The following is a 14,851-nucleotide window of genomic DNA, read 5'->3' as shown; positions in this document are numbered from 1 at the left end:
GAAAAGAGTATTCAAGGATGAATTTGAAGTTCAGACAAAACAGATTAACAGTGAGGGACACAGCTTTGACCAGTGCTTGGCACATAGTAGGCACTCAATAAATATTAGTCCAATACCTCCCATTCAACAAGCTGAGATGTTAAGAGCTGGATATTAAATATCACCCTTCCTTGTTTTGAGTCAGGTGCTTATCCTGACTCTAAATATCACTTCGTGTTTCTTCATTTCCTGTTTCTCTTTTTACTCTGTCTGGCATCTTGTATTTTGGATAACTAAGAGATCCAGTCAAGAGCACTGGAAGCAGGAAAAGAGGTCCAACGCAAAGAGGCCGAGGGGGGAAAATACTTTTTTCTTTTTTTGTGCAAGATGTCGTTGGTGATCTGGTGGTGAGCAATTCCAGAAGAATGGCAAAAGATAATAATTAATAAAAATATTTTACCCATCATACTACACCTTCCACATCCCCAGTATAACCCTCCATCCCCTCCTCTCTCCCAACCAGTAAGTTTCTTGACCTTGATGTTTTTATAACAATTTCCAAGCATATCAGAAAGTCATTTTTAAAAAAATCTCCTCACTGTATCTACAAATGGTATAAGAAAAATTGAAAGAATTTTGGAGTACTTAATCTTACTGAAAATTACTATTTTGCATCTGAACATTACATGGTTCGCTTAACAGAAAATTATCCGTTCAGTTTCATCAAAGCAAATTCCTCGGATTTTTTTTTTAAAGATACACGAAAGAAAAATACTCGCGTTGCCCCCTCTGAGGTTCGAACTCAGGACCTTCAGATTACGAGACTGACGCGCTGCCTACTGCGCTAAGGAGGCAACTGTCCCTCCCACTTGTAAAAAATGTCTACCAAGTTTATTGTAAGAAAGATTCGATCAAAAATTCTCTGAATCACAGTCTTTCAAAACAAGAACGGAACCATGGTTTCATTCACGTCTAAAATATTCAAAGTTTGGATGACAAGGCCACGCAGAACAAGGCAAAACATCAACTACCAGCCCAGGCCCGTTTCCCCTGAGAACTTTCCCGCAAAGACTTTAGGAGCGGTGAGGACAAGACTTTGAAGTTCTGTTCGGAATGACCAGGGCCTTCTGAAAGGCAACCAAGACTAAAATAGTAAGGACCGCACTCTTTGCCTCCCTCGTGAGGTTCCATGTAGGAGCTTGGTCTCCTGAGATGTATGAAGGAGGGCGGGGGATTTGGGGGTGGGGGTGGGGGCTCAAGATTCTTTCCTTGAGCTCCCGGGCTCAAACAAAACGCCGCCTCCTTAAGTCCGGGGGATTACTCTCTGGAGTCCAAGTGGATCTGGAGCCCACAGCATCCATTGCAACTCTCAGTCCGCGTGACCCCTTTTTCCTGTGTTGGTGACAAACGAGCCAGGAGCTTCCTCCCGCGCTACCTGCGGGGTCACATTTTAGGGTCAGTCTGGGAGCCATGAGAAAGCAGCGTCAGGGGAAGGGGTCTCTCGAGCTGTGCTGGGAGCAGGAAGGGCCCACGGGGACAGCGCAGAGGGGCGAGGGAGGGAGAAGAGAAAAAGGATCTGTAATGAGAGTTGTTTGGGTCAGATGTCATACATAAAAATAAGTGTCGCGGGCGGTAGCGTGGCCGAGCGGTCTAAGGCGCTGGATTAAGGCTCCAGTCTCTTCGGGGGCGTGGGTTCGAATCCCACCGCTGCCAAGCTGATTTTTACCTCTTGTCTGAGTAGGTACTCTTCTCCATGCCCAATGTACACAAGTTCTCACACTCTCCCTCTCCCACTTGTTTTCCCCAAGGCCAGAGAAAACACCCATACACATTGTCCTGCAGTGTTCACATCATGATAGGCCTTCAACTGATTATTTCAATTAACAAAAAGTTAATGAGCACACAGTGTGTATGCTACTTACCCCCTTACTGTATTTTCACCACCCAGCAGTATGAAACATATAACAGACCTTCATTTAATTCATTTGTTTATGTAAAAAAAGAAGTGTTCAGTACCTACTAAATGCCAGCTACTTACTTAGGCCCCATAGATACAGTAGTACTTACTTATTACATTATTTAATAAATGATGGACTCATGAATGAGGGGCTGTCAGTCTCCCTGTATCCACTTACCAGTGGAGACAGGTCCTGCCCCGCCGCAGTTCTCAGCATCCCAGCAGCCTTCTCATTTTGAATCCTAATTAAACTGGTCTAAGCTCTAGCGACTCTCCGCAAGGCGCCTCGCCTTGCCACTCAACCGCCTCTCACTTCACACGAACTAGTGGCGCTCCCCCGCCTCTGGGCTCCTCTGCGACTTCCACTGGGCGCTCTCAGCATCTGCTCTAAGCAATTCTCTCTTCTCTCAAAGCTTCTTATCCTCTACACCTCAGCTAGGTAGTTGCCTTCTCCTGGAAGCCTCCCTTGATCTCTCCCTCCAGAATTACAATTAGGCACTGAGGATAAGGAAGGGAACAGAGGAGAGGGTTTCCCCGCCCTGGTGCCTAGTAGTGAGACAAACATAGAACGCATAATGACCCCAAGATGACACAATTTCTACGGTAAAGAATGCAATTGAACTAAGAATGACATGATGGATATATTGTTATCAAAATAAAGAATGTTACCGAACAGTATAGTACAATGTATAAAAGGACACATTTCAAATTGTTCCTAGTGATAACAGTGTCAGAGGACAGGAAAGAGGGAGATTATAAATTTTACTTTAGACACTTTTGTTTGTGGTGTTAGAATGACTGGAGATGTATTTATAAATCAAATAAGTGAATTCACAAATTTATAAATAATTTTTTAAATCGCAATCTGATAAGTACTGCAAAGGAGAAATGGAACATGCAAGGCAACAGGCCCCAGCGCCGCTGTCCCTTCCTCTGGCAGGCTCTTAATTAGGCATTCCTGTTGGCATGAACTGGCTATGTTCAGTTATCACCCGATCACCATTTATTTTAGCATTTATCATAATTTTTGGAAATTTTTGTGCAATTGTCTGCTTTTCCCTATGTATCATAAGTTTTTTCAGATACAGAACCGTATTTTTCTTGCTTTCCTGCATCATGAAAACTACATAGATATTTGTGGTAAGTATCAACGAATAAATTAACATACGAAAGAGTATCTTTCTAATTTGTGAAGTGAGCAAAGCAGAAAGACCTGGAGATCTTCAGTTTGAAGGGTCATGTGTTCTGAAGCCCCATTTCTACAGGACACTCCAGCTGACCTCAGTTCTGGACTGCTGATTATGCCACACTGACTTAGTCTTTCTGGATTCAGCTCTGCTACCAGATGACTGTAAACCAATTTAGCTCAGATTACCAAGGGAGAGATTGCTTCTGGATTGTGGGGCTCAGTCATCTCTTCCCTGAGTCATTCTCCTCAGTGGTCTTAATGAAGATAGAATGGAGAGCTTATGTGTGGGGAGGGAGGGTGCAGACACTTAGGAGAAAGTTATAGTCACCTGGCCAAAAGTCTTAGAATTTCATTGCTTCCTTCCCCACCTCTCAACAGATATATTCGTTTCAACCCGTATTTATTAAGCAGCTATTCTGTGACAGTCACCTTGCTTGGTTGGAGATGCAACAAAAGGATGAATGCCATGAAATTATTCAGGGATTCCTAAGCAATTCAGTTTTGGAAGGCTATCAGAGGCACATGAAGAGTAGATGGCCAGTAATTAACATTTAGACTGACTAAAGTAGTACTTTATACCTGAGTATTTCTTCCAGTCATGCTATGAATATAACCTCTTTATTATATGTTCTTACAGTGATAGGTAAATAATCATATTATATTAATAAAGTTAAGATTAAAAACAAAACAAAACCAAAAACGAATGACTATGTCCAACCCTATGATATTCGCTCTTGGCCATCCACACCAGAGGACACACTATTTGTGGGGCCATATGAACACTGGAATGTCTACCTGGAAGCTAGGATCTGGAAAGGGGGGGTGGGGGGGTGGAAAGCAACAGTCATGCTCCTTTTACTTGTCAGACTTATCCTATGGAGAGAAGGAAAAAGAAACCTTCAAAAAGAGGCCCATGCTGGACTATCTGAATATTTATTCACTCGTTCATTCGTTCATTCATTAAAATTCATTCATTCATCTTTCCATCTACGTGTTCATGCAACAAGACATTGATTAAGCTTCTACTATGTACCAGACCTTAGCGTGTCAAAGAGGAATGAAAGCTGGTCTTGCACTTAAGTCATTTCAGAGTAGGAGGACAGATATTAAAACGGCAAGTTCATGATTACTGCTGAACAGGAAGCACCAAGAAACTCAGGTTGCTGTGGAGACGTCTGCAGGTATCCTAGAACGAATAAGCAAAGATGTAGGGGAAAAATATATTTTTCTTTTCTCTCCTTTGAACTGTAAGTAAGATGAAATCTAATTTGCCTTTGTGTGATTGAGAAATGAAGGCAAAATCAAAACCATTAGAGGTAACTATTCTCAAGTTCCTGCTTCCCCTTACATGGAGGGAAAGAAACCTGGGAAGAAGTGTCATGGAAACAATCAGTGAAAGTTCCCTCCCATTCACCTCACACACTAGCGTTTGGCTTTTCCTCATCGTTCTGCTGAAAAGTGGAGAGATTTTTCATCTCCAAAAAAAAAAAAAAAAGTCCCATAAATTAAAAAAAAAAAATCAATTAGGAAAAAGAGGCAGAACTTTGTTAAAGTGGCGTTTCATTTTAAATTGTATTTTATACCTCTCTTTCATTTAAAAAAATCTTAAGCACAAGGTTATAATTTTAAATGGAGTACAATCCATAAAAATTTTGAATCACTGTGTTGTATACGTGAAACGAATGTAATACTGTACATCAATTATATCTCAATTTAAAAAAAAAAAAAAAAGAAATCACAAAGAAAGAGATATCAGGAAGACGGTGTGCAAAAGTTTAGCTAAGAGAGGTTCCATGGTGTAATGGTTAGCACTCTGGACTCTGAATCCAGCGATCCGAGTTCAAATCTCGGTGGAACCTTCCCTACTCTTCTTTTTTCGTTCTATCAGATAACAGAGTGAACCAAACTGCTTTCAGTTCCCATATTTTCATTTTTGCTGAACTCGGGCAGTGAGAAAGGACACGAGACTACGGTCCCACTGGCCCGTGAGGTCAGGACCAGACTATAATCACCCAGTCTGTATATATGTCTTTCTGTTCCCCCCAGACTTTTTCTTCCGGGACTCCACAGGGGGATATAAGCGTTCAGGAAAAGCGCCTTTAGTAAACAAACCAGAGTACAGAGCAAAACGTGATCCGTAACAAGTAGCAATCAAAACGGAAAAGAAAGGGATCAGACCTCATTGAAGGTATGTCGTTAGGACAGAAAAGGAAAAAGTAAAGAATGAATGGGAACCAAATAATGGCTGCAAACGCAGTTGATTAGAGCAGGAGAGGAAAAAACAGCATGTCAGAAGTGGGATTCGAACCCACGCCTCCATTCGGAGACCAGAATCCTCCAACTGAGGAAGCAATGCTTGAGTCTGGCGCCTTAGACCACTCGGCCATCCTGACAGCTGAAGTTCAGCTTGTGAAATGAGAAAAATCTTCAATTATGATGAATGTGCATTCACCATGAGCTTTCAACTTCCTTTACAGTTGAGGATTTATCCAAGAAATAGAAACGTAAATCCTTATAAATTAACTGAACCTTCTTTTTCAGGAAAGTCTGGAACTTCGGCTGAACTTGTGAGGCCTTCCTCTTACTCTGGGGTGCAACTGACATTTCTCTCCCTTCCCTTCCCTCCGCTCTACCCTGCACGCTCCAGTGCACTGAGGTGCAAGGGTCCTAGCATCCCGGCACCGACTCCAGACTGGACAAGAGAGAACACCCTTGATCTATTCATTACAAGAAAGAACACTGAGCACGCGGGCTGGATTCCCAAGAAGATGCTTGTCAAACCAACCGAACTGGCGGGAGTTCAGTGGGGAAGAAGTGAGCGAACCATTGTAGACGTAGGGGGAAAAGCAGCGTGTTAGTACAGACTAGAGAGGGGCCAGGTGAGTGGGATTTAGGAGCCTTGAACGTGAAAGCTGGTTGTTGACGTAAGTTGGAGGAGTTGGCCGGATCAGGGGGAGCAGAAAGGCGGGAGTGAAAATTCAGAGCTGCGCGGAGGGAATGTTGGCAGTGAGCCCAAATTCCCAGACCCCTTCCCCAGCAGTCTCCCGGAACTCCACATGCACGTATCCCCTCTCCGTCTACTTCAGAAAGGAGGTTTAAGGTTTGTCAGTAGACATCGATCCCAGGGATAAAGAACCACAGACTAGATTTCCACATTAGATAACCAAACCCAATAAACCCAAGAACTTAAGATAAGTCAATAACCATCAAGGGCAAAATGATTAGATTGTGACATACTCATATAGTGAATCACTACACAGCAGAAAAAAATATTTAATTACTGCTATAGAAAAGAATAAATTTTACAGACATAAAAAAAAAAAGCCAAACACAAAAAAGAGCTTACTGTAAGATTCTACTTACATGAAGTTCAAGTACAGGTGAAATTAATGGATGTTTTGAGCCATTTGGGACAGTGATTTCTTCTAAGGAATCTCTAGGGGTAGGTATTGACAGGGAAGAGCATGAGGGAGCCCTCTGGGATGCTGAAAATAGTCTTCATTTTGATCTGGATGGTGGCTACTTACACACACGTCACAATTAATTAAGGTACACACCAAAAACTTGTATATTTTACATTGATTAAATTTTAAATTACAATATAAGACAGTGTCTTATTCAATGTCAGTTAGGTGTTACACAGTGTAAGTTGCAAAGATATCAAAAGAAAGAGTAAATTATTGTATCGGGAAGACAAAGGAAGTTTTATGGAAGGCTGATTCTGGGGGGAGTGGGCCACCTGTAAGGAGAGCAGAGTCATCTGCTTGTTCACATTTTGCTCAGAAATGGAAGAAAAATGGTACCAGCGCTCACAAAGGTATCATAATCTTCAGGCCCACATGCTCTGTGTTGGTTCTTCAATAATTTCCCCCTTGCTGTTCAGGATGCCTTTCCTACCTTTGCTGGTACTCTTTTTCATAGCATCCTGTCTCTTCCTTCATAACACTTGTCCCAATTAGTAACCATATATTGATTTGCTAAATAACATAATGCTAATCCTTTTTAAGGTTAAATGAGGTCATAAGGATAGGGCCCTAGTCCAGTAGGACCAGTGTCCGGACAGGAAGAGGAAGAGATACCAGGGATGAGTGTGCACAGAGGAAAGGCCATGTGAGAACCCAGAGAGGAAGTGGCTGTCTATAAGCCAAGGAGAGAGGCCTCAGGAGAAACCACCTCTGCTGACACCTTGACTTTGGACTTCCAGTCCCCAGAAAATAAACTGAAAAAATAAATTCCTGTTGTTTGAGCCACACAGCCTGGTGTTTTGTTCTGGTAGCTGGAGCAGACTAATAAAGACATCTTCCACAGTGGTTGAGGAACCCAAGAGCCCTCTAAGTGCAAAACACAAGGCTTTGTTTGACTGGAAAAAGACAAGACATGGCAGCTGTGATATGCGGAAAATTTTTTTAACTTTTTATTCTGAGATTATTGTAGATTCACATACAGTTGCAGGAAATAATAGAAACCCAGTATACTCTTCACCGAATGTCCTCCAGTGTTACCAACTTGCATAGCATAGTACAATATCACAAGTAGGAAATTGACATTGATAAAATCCACCAACCGTATTCAGATTTCTCTTGCTTTTATATGCACTTGTGTGTGTGTATTGAGTTCTATGCAGTTTTATCATATGTATAGATAACACATGTGATCAACACCATAGTCAAAATACAGAACTGTTCCATCACAAAGATCCCTTCTATAGTCACAGACACCTCCTCATCCCCCTTCTTGCTAAACCATACACCACTACTCTGTTCTTGATCTCTATAATTTTGTCATTTCCTAAATATTGTGAATGGAATCATACAGAATATAACCTTTTGAGACTGACTTTTGAGCATAATTCCCTTGAGATCCATCTAAGTTGTATGTTTCCATAGCTTATTCCTTTTTATTGTTGAAAAGTATTCCATGATATGGTTGTGTCACAATTTGTTTAACTACTCACCGCTGAAGGCTGTTTCTAGGTTTGGCTATTGTGAACAATGCTTCATGCTGATTTTGATGTGAACACAGGTTTTCATTTCTCTGGGATAAATACCTTGTGACATATAGATTTGAGACTCAAAACTGCAGCAGCCATTTGGCTATTTCATAAGGGAAACCTCCCCTGACCACTCAATATTAAATAACACCCCAGGCACTCTTCATCCTCCATATCTTGATTATTTTTATTCGTGCATCTTTTGTACTATATATTTATTTCTTGGTTTCCTTTTGTCCTTATTTCCCTCTAGAAAGCAAATCCAGGAGGCCAGGAACTTTGTTTTGTTCCCTGCTGTATCCTGGAGCCTAGAACAGAGCCATAGTGTATACTCAATGCACACTTGAATGAATGCATGAATGAATGAATACATCACAGACATCTTTCCATATTAGTATATATAGATCTAACTTTTTCTTTTTGGTGGCTGCCTAGTATTCCATCGTATGCCTGAGTAGTATTTTTATTAATTTGTCCCCTATGGAAGTATATTTATGTTGGTGCCAGCATTTCACAAATCCAAACAATGCCATAATGACAATCCTTATGTAATCAATCATCCTGTGCAGATAGGAGAGAAGTAGATGGCTCAAAGAGTGTATATGCATTAAAAAAATGTGTTTTAGCTCTTACCAAGTTGCTCTCAACAACGTTCTCTGAATATACATTCCCACAGTGACCTGGAATACCCATTCCTCATGTTCTCACCAATACTGAGTATAGTTAGGCTTTTTAATCTTTACTAACCTCATAAATTAAAAGCAGCATCCCATTATTTTATTCATAGTGAGTTAAACCTATGTTCACACATTCATTAACAATTTGTTTCTTTTCCCCTGTACCATCTGTCATAACCTTTGCTCCCCACTGCTCCCCTCCTCTCTCTGCTTTTTACTTACTGTGATAATATTTTATCCCTCAAGGATGTTCATTTGCTAAAACTACCTTTTCCCAATTTCCTTTATCATTTGGCGGTGATGAAAAAAATCATATTTTATAGCAAGATAAGAAAAATTTAAACATAAAATCTTTCTTTGCTTGTTTGGGCCTACTCCCTCCCCTTTAGTGTGTACTGTGTATCTGCATTAACCAGACCTCCTTAGGAGACAACATTTCTTCTTAATCTTGTGAGGGGCCATGATGACCCATGACCCACTACTTGCATTGTACAGGTAGATTTGGATTGTGTAAACTGTCAATAATACATCACTTAATGTATCATTTAATACATCATTAATTTAACTTCTGTCTCAAAAACTTAAATAACTGTGCTTTGACCTCTAATGGGCAGAGAGCCTTCTAAAAAGTTGTTTCTGGGTTATATCCCTCAGTTTGGTTCTAATAAAATTTTCCATTTCTTTCTGAGATTGACTGATTAAGTTTTTTGTAGACAACTGTTTGGAGGCACTTTTCTGTATAGATGTCATTTATTTTTAATTTTATACAATCAAATTTATCCATTTGTGGCTTCTGGGTTTGGGGTCTTATTTAGAAAGACCTTTCAGACAACAGATTTTTTTTAATAAGTTTTTTTCCAAAAAGCTTTTGTGAATTCATTTTTTTTTAATTTAAATCTTTCACTTATCTGGTATATATTTTGCTGTAAGAAGTAAGATGGGATCTTCCCCCCACCCACCCAAACAGCTGGCCAGCTGTTCCAGGATCAGTTATTGAACATGCAACAGTAACCTGCAGTTTCTCCATCTTCTATAAAATTCTTATTCAGATTGAAGCCAAGTCCCCCTAAAATCGAGTTCCTCTGTTGAGTTTATGATTAACCTCTCTATCTAAAACTTTAATTCCCTTTCTCGTCCCACACCTATGCCCCTCAAGATTGAAGAGTATCAAAGAAAAGGGGGGACTGAAACCAAGTAGGACCCTGCAGGGCACTCCCAGGCAGACAAAGTCTTTCTGAATCCCCTTTTTCTTGTTGGTAGAAAAAGGCTTCAGTTTCCTAGGCCTTCCTTTGCTTCCAAACAATTTCTAATTAGGACAGGAGGGAATGCAGAAACAAATGGAAAGCAGTCAAGAAACAACAGCGCAGCAAGATAAAACAGAATCCTAGTTCCTGCTCAAGGGATATACATAACAATCTGATATGTATCTTTGAGCTGTTCTGCTGGAAACGAGGCCTTCAACCAGGTGGTGGATGGCAACTACCAGCTGAGACCCCAGACTGGTCAGAGAACCAGGCTGATGCTTGAGCTTCCTGGATCACCACTCTGTTACCTCCCACCAACCAATCAGAAGAAAGTCATGCACCCTGCAGCCCTCACCCTAAATGTTGCCTTTAAACACTTCCCTGAAAACCATCAGGGAGTTCAGATCTTTTGAACATGAGCCACCAGTTCTCTTTGCTCGGCCCTGCAATAAACCTTATTCTGCTCCAAACTCTGACATTTTAGTTTGTTTGGCTTCACTATGCATCGGGCACAGGGATTGGGTTTGACATCACTTGTTTGACAAAAAGATTTGAGCCTACTTCTCCTATTCTGTCCTATTGACCTATTGGCTTATTCTTACTTTAATTACTGTAGCCTTGTGCTTTTTCTGCCTCTTTTTTACTTTTATTTTCCCAGACTAACTTTAGTATCACTTGGTAAAGGCAGATAAAAGAAAAGATAGGGGAAGCAAAATATCATAAGCTTTATCAGGTCCTTCTCAGTTTGGTGCCTAGAAGAAGAATGGTCCGAGGAGAAAGGGGTCAACAGTGCCAAATGCCTCAGAAATATTAAGATAAAGGCTGAAAAGTGTCCTCTGGATTTAGCCAATACTAGTAAAAATTACCGGCACCCTTAGAGCAGATAGGGTGAGGGGGAACTTATTTTTAAATAGGGATTTACTTTAAAATAAAACATTTTATTAATAAAAATAGTATTTATTAGTTAGGTTTAGTTTCTGTTGCATATGCAGACAATCTAAATAAGTGGCCAAAACAAGACAGTTGCTTTAGTCTCTCTCAAAGATATGACTAGATGTGGGCACTCTGTAGTGAATAAGGACCCAGGCTTCTTTACCTTTTACTACACCATCTTAGTGATGGCTTCCATCTTCAAGACTGCCTCATGGTCCAGGACAGCTGCTCAAGCTCCTACCATCATGTGCACATTCCAGGCTGAAAGAATTAGGAAGAGGGGAGGTTAAAAGGGTGTACTTTCCAACTGAGTAGGCTTCTTTTAAGAAGCTATCTCAGAATGCCCACCCTAAAATTTCCACATAGATATCACTAGCCACCCATAATCTCAGGGCCATGTTGAAGTGTGAAAGAAATGCTGAGTGAGTTGGTGTTCCTGAGCATGTCCATAACCAGCTAGACAAGATTTTGTATTGCAGCACTGCACTCATGAATTTACCACAGTATTGGCAGCAAAGGGGCCTGGGAAGTATCTCTTAGCTGGGCATATTGCTACCTGGAATAAAACTGTGAACGAAAAATACTGCAAACCATATCAGTAAACAAAGAATGCTGAAACCATAAAGTCATCAGTGGCTGCTGCCACCCCCCAGTGAAGACAAGCCTGCAGCCCAGCCTCTGCAGCCACTCACAATGGTACACTCTGAGGGGAAATAGAATAATAAAGGACAAGATACTGGCCCTAGATAGCTAGATGCTTGTCAAAGGAATGAATTCAATGAGCCCAAATGTTTGCTTCCTCCCATACATAGAAAAGCACTAAATTGTTTAACTTGAGATGCCTGGTTTTCTTTAGATAACAAGTAATCCTTTATTGTTCCAACTACCTGGTCTTCATTGTAAAGCTCCTATATATACTACTTCCTCTCCCCTACCTCTTCAGAGTAGTCCCTCAGAGTGATCTGAGAGGCTGTCATCCTGGCTCAAGTCCTCCCACCAAATAAAACATAACTCTCAACTTTAAGGCGGCACATTTATTTCAGTCAACAAAACTTTAAGGAAGGAGTGGAGACTGGCTATAAAATAGTCAACAGTCCCTTCCATGTTGTGTTAAGACTGAAAGCACTTATGAAAATAAACGGCTGTACCAGAAGTCCCTAACTAAAGGTTAGTGTTGCCGAAAAACTAGCCTCTGTACCCCGATAGCCAAATTGAGATTCAGAGGTAGAGTTTGGGAAGGATAGAAAAGAACAACTTTACTGCTTTGCCAGGCAAAGGGAGTCATAGCAAGCAAATGCCTTACAGACTGTGAGCTCATCTTGGGGCTGGGTCTTGAAATTTTATAGAAAAACTGGATGGAACAGAAAAGGTGATAACAATCAGGGCGTTTTACAGGGTGTTACATTCTCTTTATTTTGATAATAACTTGCTGTTGTTATGGAAGAACTTAGGAGGGTTTGCCCATTTTCTTGAGGTTCAGTCCATGACCTTTCAAGACCTCTAGGGTAAAAAGGTAAGTTACTCTAAGAAAAGAGGGCACGGGGAGGGCAGTGTGTTAGTCATAAGATCAGTTTAGCTAGAAATACAGGCCTGAACAACTCAAGAGCCATCTTGTTAGTTTTCTACTCTTTCATTAGGAGGTCAATTTCATCTTGCAGAGATGATTTTTTATAATTTTTAGTTAGCTTGAGCAGCTGTCCTGGACCATGAAGCATTGACTTGAAAGTTAATAAATTTCACATAAACCTACAGATTTCTACCTTCTTTTGAAAGTCAAAAATTTGACAATATTCTGGGCTTACATTCTCAATGGTTACTTTAGCTAGAGATGATGAGCTGCTTCACAGGAAGGACATCCGATCTCCAATTAGTCACTGTCCTCATCTTTCCCTATGGTGACCCTGGTCTGGCTGGCTCAATTAAATTACCTTTTTGTCTCCAACAGGTATTTGTATTTGCACCTGTCATTTTGCAAATGAATAACTGTTATAAAGCTAAGAAGTATGCATAAAATGTAACAGTGGAATCATTAGGTTAATTGATTATTAGTTCAATAATTCAACAAGTATTGAAATACTTTCAATATGATTAAAGCTATGTGCAAGGCATAATGAAGATCAGAGGAGGTCTGGAGAGGAGTCTCTACCCTTAAGGGGTTACTAAAGTATCTGATCTCAGTTTCTTTATTTACAAATAAAGTGTTGGACTATGTGAGAGCACAAATTATTTCCTATTCAAAAGTATGCTCGGATTTAGAAACTTGATAGATTCTAAGACAGGTAAAAATACTACACAAGGGAAAGTCAAAGAAAGTCTAGATAGAAAATAACCAAGTACTAGAATTTGAGGTTCTGTATGAATAAGGGAGGCCCACTGGAAAGGTGAGAGATCAGTGTGGCTTCTTTAGGTTAAGCTTCAAGGAAGAGGTAGAATTCATGAGTAGTCCTTGTAGAGGATTGTCAATGCTGAGTCAGAGGCTGGGCTGGCAGCACTAAAAAAGGACTGAAATGTCAGCCTATGCTGGAGGCCAGAAGTGCTCAGACTGGACCCCAGGCCCAAGGGTTTGTTTGAACAATGTCCTGTTGGCAAAAAGGAAGCTTTGAAGGTTTCTGAGAAGTGACAGAATGAAAGAAGTACTTTAGGGGATTTTTAAGGACAGTTCTCTCCCTTAAAGTGTTATGTAAATAGGTTAGAGGAAAAGACGGGAAATAGGGAAACTGGTGGAATTGGTTACATTCAGCTGTTAGTTAATTCATTTAAAAAACATTTGCAAACTATCTTACCAAAACATTTCTATGTTAAATTGCCTTCAAATACCTAGGTTCTGAAATGCTTTGAACCGATATTAATATCTTACTCACTGTACCTTCCCTTATTATCACCCCTCTTAATAAGTTAAATAAAAATTTTGGCACATGTTTAAAAAAATTTGCAAACTGACATTCTTGAAATAATTTGGGTCAAAGAGTGGCAATGGAAATTAAAATGAACAGAAGCAAGTTGAGAGCTAAAGCAAAGCAAGGCTGTCCAAATTCAATTTAATCTATAGAGAATGAAGGACAATACTGAGGAAATAGCAAAGGAAAACAGGAAATTCAGAGGTAGGGATGAGGGAGCAACGCAAACATTTGTCACCCACAGGATCATCAATCTCCCTCTACGTCAGGAAGGAGCAAGCGGGTTTAGGCTCTATTCAATACTCTGTGCAGTGGGTATTTTACTCTTCTAATGGATAAACATCCCTTTCCATTACATAACCACTTTAATGGTTAAAAAACTAGATGTAATGAAGCCTCCCTCCTCGCTATGGTAGAATTATTCCCATTTCACCTCAGAGGAAACCGAAGCTCGCTCGGAGTGATAAACCAATTTGCTTAGGCACAGTAGGAAGTAGCAGAATTGGGCTCGTCTTTTTCTGTCACAGAAATGTTGCCACCTGATAATTAAGCCTTTCTTTTTGGAAACGAAATTGCGAGTGCCTGTAAATGGGGTTGTTTGATAAAGCTCCTCACAGACGGGGTGGGGCTCTGTCCGCTACCCTCATCCCTCCGGCCTCCCGGGGAGGCCAGATGGCTCTTCTTCCCACACCAACACAAAGCTAGCTTTCTCTCGCCGGAGCTGAGGCCTGGGCACCAGACAGGAAACCCAACAAAAGACCAGGGGGCCAGGCCCAGGGCCTCGGAAGCTCGGCGTTGGGCCCGGAGCCTGCAGGCAGGAGAGACCCTGTCCCCGCCGAGCCCACGGACACCGCCTGCCTCGGTGACCGGTCCCCGAGGTTCCCCTCTTGCGCTTCCTACCCAAAGGCGGGGGCGACGCCTCCCAGCACCTCTGTGGAAAGAACGGTTCAGGCCTGAGGCCAGCACCAAGCCCCGCCCCCTGAGC

General features: G+C 41.2%; 1 long non-coding RNA gene and 4 other non-coding genes across 8 annotated transcripts in view; 2 read left to right on the top strand and 3 right to left on the bottom strand.

Annotated features, from left to right (window-relative positions):
• The window catches only part of LOC105084089 (uncharacterized), a 45,152-nt gene extending 30,315 nt beyond the window's left edge, over positions 1-14,837 (bottom strand). For 3 of the 4 annotated variants that reach the window (XR_012501016.1, XR_006721593.2, XR_006721594.2), the window contains exons 1-2: positions 14,767-14,837; positions 11,133-11,230 (exon numbers count right to left, since the gene is read on the bottom strand). This is a non-coding gene — a long non-coding RNA (uncharacterized LOC105084089). Of the gene's footprint in view, positions 1-7,513; positions 8,424-11,132; positions 11,231-14,766 lie in introns of those variants that run through there. The other variant, XR_012501015.1, reaches the window with a different exon arrangement.
• On the bottom strand, positions 761-833 carry TRNAM-CAU (transfer RNA methionine (anticodon CAU)). The gene has a single exon. It is a non-coding gene; the product is annotated as a tRNA-Thr (tRNA).
• On the top strand, positions 1,611-1,692 carry TRNAL-AAG (transfer RNA leucine (anticodon AAG)). Its single transcript has one exon. It is a non-coding gene; the product is annotated as a tRNA-Leu (tRNA).
• On the top strand, positions 4,913-4,984 carry TRNAQ-CUG (transfer RNA glutamine (anticodon CUG)). Its single transcript has one exon. It is a non-coding gene; the product is annotated as a tRNA-Gln (tRNA).
• Positions 5,413-5,518, bottom strand: TRNAL-CAA (transfer RNA leucine (anticodon CAA)). Its single transcript has 2 exons — positions 5,481-5,518; positions 5,413-5,458 (listed from the first exon to the last, which is right to left on the bottom strand). It is a non-coding gene; the product is annotated as a tRNA-Leu (tRNA).
• Positions 14,838-14,851: the final 14 nt, after the last annotated feature.

This window comes from Camelus bactrianus, chromosome 20 (genome assembly GCF_048773025.1).
Source record: "Camelus bactrianus isolate YW-2024 breed Bactrian camel chromosome 20, ASM4877302v1, whole genome shotgun sequence".
NCBI lineage: Eukaryota > Metazoa > Chordata > Mammalia > Artiodactyla > Camelidae > Camelus > Camelus bactrianus.
The sequence above is the reverse complement of the archived record's forward strand: the minus strand, read 5'-3'. Positions and strand labels throughout refer to the sequence as shown.